The 3676-nt window shown below is 51.0% G+C and overlaps 1 pseudogene; it reads right to left on the reverse strand.

Moving 5' to 3' along the window:
* Nucleotides 1–2328: 2328 nt before the first annotated feature.
* Nucleotides 2329–3275, reverse strand: LOC137148566 (olfactory receptor 52R1-like; annotated as a pseudogene).
* Nucleotides 3276–3676: the final 401 nt, after the last annotated feature.

Raw genomic sequence — 3676 nt, forward strand, 5'->3', positions numbered from 1 at the left:
AGGACTGGCCCTGCTCAGCTCATTCACACAGGCCCCTCAAGAGAGATTTGGGTCTTGGTACCTCTCCCTCCCATGTCACTTTCTTCACACAGATGTATGGATAGAGAACTGGCTAGAGCATAGGGCTCAATGGGTAGTGATCAATGGCTCCATGTCTAGCTGGCAGCTGGTCACAAGCAGAGTGTCCCAGGGGTCGGTCCTGGGGCCGGTTTTGTTCAACATCTTCATCAATGATTTGGAGGATGGGGTAGATTGCACCCTCAGCAAGTTTGCAGATGACACTAAGCTGGGGGGAGTGGCAGATACCCTGGAATATAGGGATAGGATACAGAGTGAGCTAAACAAACTGGAGGATTGGGCCAAAAGAAATCTGATGAGGTTCAACAAGGACTAGTGCAGAGTCCTGCACCTAGGACAGAAGAATCCCACGCACTGCTACAGACTGGGGATGGACGAGCTAGGCAGCAGCTCTGCAGAAAAGGACCTGGGGGTTACAGTGGATAAGAAGCTGGATATAAGTCAGCAGTGTGCCCTGGTTGCCAAGAAGGCTAATAGCACATTGGACTGCATTAGTAGGAGCATTGCCAGCAGATCATGGGAAGTGATTATTCCCCTCTATTCGGCATTGGTGAGGCCGCATTTGGAGTATTGTGTCCGGTTTTGGGCCCCCCACTACAACAAGGATGTGGAGAAGTTGGAGAGAGTCTAGCGGAGGGCAACAAAAATGATCAGGGGTCTGGAGCACAAGACTTATGAGGAGAGGCTGAAGGAACTAGGCTTGTTTAGTCTGCAGAAGAGAAGAATGAGGGGGGATTTGATAGCAGCCTGTAACTACCTGAAAGGGGGTTCCAGGGAGGATGGAGCTAGGCTGTTCTCAGTGGTGGCAGATGACAGAACAAGGAGCAACAGTCTCAAGTTGCAGTGAGGGAGGTCCAGGTTGTACATTAGGAAAAAGTTTTTCATTAGGAGGTGATGAAGCACTGGAATGGGTTACCTAGGGAGGTGGTGGAATCTCCATCTTTAGAGGTTTTTAAGCTGCGGTTTGACAAAGCCCTGCCTGGGATGATTTAGTTGAGGTTAGTCCTGCTTTGAGCAGGGGGTTGGACTAGACACCTCCTGAGGTCTCTTCCAACTGTATGATTTTATGGTTCTATGTAGCAGATGTTTTTTGGGGACACTAGTAGAAGAGTCCCCCCTCTCCACCTGCCTCCTTCAGCCCTGCCTCTGGACAAGTATTGTCTAGTGGGCTCTTGACTCTAGTAGAGAAAGGTCACACCCGATCCGGTGGCTGGAATTGAAACAAGATGAATTCTGCCTGCACCTGCGGTGTAACATGTTACTGATGAGGCTGGGTAGCCATTGGACCAGTTTGCTGAGGGCTGTGGTGGGTTCTCCACCCCCAGCAATCTTCAAATGAGAGAGGCTGGTTTATTCCAAGAACTGCTCTAGCTCCAACAAGAATTATGGCAGGGGGAGGTCTCTGGCTTGTGTCTAAAAGGGGCCAGGCAAGGTGACCCTAACATTCCTGTCAGGCCTTGGCATCTAGGAATCTAGGATGCTTGTCATTGGAGAGTCAGAAAAGCAGAAGGTGTCGCTTAGGCGAGCCTGTTTATTACTGAGGCACCAGGATCCACCGGGATGCTGCCAAGCAGGGACCTCCGTGGGGAAAGATACAGAGGGAGAAAGACGTTTCCAGGTGGGAGAAGCTGCAGACAATGGGCTGCGATGGCAATGTGCTGTGACACAGGAAGTGCCAGGTGCTGGGCGCTGAATAGCCCAGTGTCTACGGTTACCCCTGATCTTCCAGGTCTTTAATAATTCACAGATTCCACAGCCAGAAGGGACCATTGGAGAGGAGAGAGGAACAAAGCTGGCAGAAGAGATGCCGGTTGCAGGGCTACCTGTCTAATTTAAACAGCAAAAAAGACACTGAGATCTAGGTAAAAACAATACAACACCTGCAGTCAATTCCCTGCCTCAGTGTCCTCACCACCCAGGAGCATTCTTTGCGGTTTGGTCCAAGCCCACTATGATGTCTAGGATCCACCTACTACAACTCACGGCTTCTCCTCCAGCTGGAGTCCGTCTCTCTGCTGCAGCCATAGCCCTGCATGCAGAGTCCCCTCAACTTCCCATGTTCCTCTCTTCTCCCCCAGCTTCTTCTGTCTGTCTAAGTCATCCAGTTTCGGTGTTTTTAAAGGGCAGGGAGGGCTCAAACGTTTCTTTCTGACGGTCCTGTAAGTGATCTAGGAAGGAGGGCCCCACACCAGATCACCAGCCAATTCTCGATGAAGTTTGGTCTGAGAGCCAGGGCACCAGGAGAAAACTTTAGGACTCTTTATGAGTAAAGAGCTGCAGCAGCCTGTCCCGGATTTGCTTGGTCCTTACCCCGTAGATGATGGGATTTAGCATGGGGGGCACTAGGAGGTACATGTTAGCAGTGATGATGTGGAAATGCAGAGGCACATTGTGGCCAAACCGGTGCATGAGGGAGGAGAAGAGAGCTGGGATGTAAAATGCTAAGATGACTCAGAGGTGGGAGCCACAAGTACCAAAAGTCTTGAGCCGGGCTTCCTTTGTGGGGAGACTGAAGATGGCCCTGAGGATCTGAGTATAGGAGAAGGTGATAAAAGACATATCTGGCCCATTGACTAAGAATGTCACGAAGAGGCCATAGTAGCTGCTGAGGCGGATGTCGGAGCAGGCCAGCTTCACCACGGCTAGGTGTTCGCAATACGTGTGGGCGATGACATTGGTCCTGCAGTAAAGCCACCTCCTTGCCAGGAAGGGATGGGGCAGTAAAAGCAGGCTGCCCCACAGCAGCACGGCCAGGCCGATCTTGGCCACAACCGCCTTTGTCAGGATGGTGGAATGTCTCAGGGGATCGCAGATGGCCACGTAGCGATCCAAAGCCAGGGCCACAAAGATCCCAGACTCCATCACTGCAAAGCAGTGAATGAAGTACAGCTGGGTGAGGCAAGCACTGAACTCGATCTCCCTGGAACTGAACCAGAAGATGCTCAGCATTTTGGGCAGGATGGACGTAGACAGGACCAGGTCAATGACAGCCAGCATGCAGAGGAAATAGTACATGGGCGCATGGAGGCTCTGCTCTATCCTCACAATCAGCAGGATGGTGAAGTTCCCCAAGACGGCTATGGCGTACATGGCGCAGAAGGGAATGGAGATCCAGACATGTCCCGCCTCCAGCCAGGAGTGCCCAGCAGGATGAAGGAGGAGGGGTTGGTGAAGTCGATTGTGTTGGAATCTGACATGGCGTAGGGGAGAAGGTGTCCAACTCTGAGGCAGAACAGTGTCTCCTGTACATACCATAGCTTCCCCTGAATTCCTTTATGTGCCCAGGATCTAGGGTGATGGTCGTAGTGTAAATTCCTGGATGGAGAGACAGTGTTACATGAGGCGCTACATGCACAAGGGGCGGCTGTTCTCTGGGGGAAGCATGTAGCCTTTTCTTTTTATTTAAGGTAAATTTAGTCATGTTTTATCACAACATCTGTGGGTTGAGCTCTGGTGGCTACAGTTTCAATTTCAACAAAGTTACCGTTGCTCTTTTAGATCCTGAGCTCACAGGAACACATGAAGGCCAAGGCAAAGAACACAGAGGGTCACAGGAAGAAGGTCTAATATCTTATATGAAAGTTATGAAAGTTACCAA

Source organism: Emydura macquarii, unplaced genomic scaffold (genome assembly GCF_026122565.2).
Source record: "Emydura macquarii macquarii isolate MOO-44397 ecotype Brisbane River unplaced genomic scaffold, CSIRO-AGI_Emac_v2 contig_646, whole genome shotgun sequence".
NCBI lineage: Eukaryota > Metazoa > Chordata > Testudines > Chelidae > Emydura > Emydura macquarii.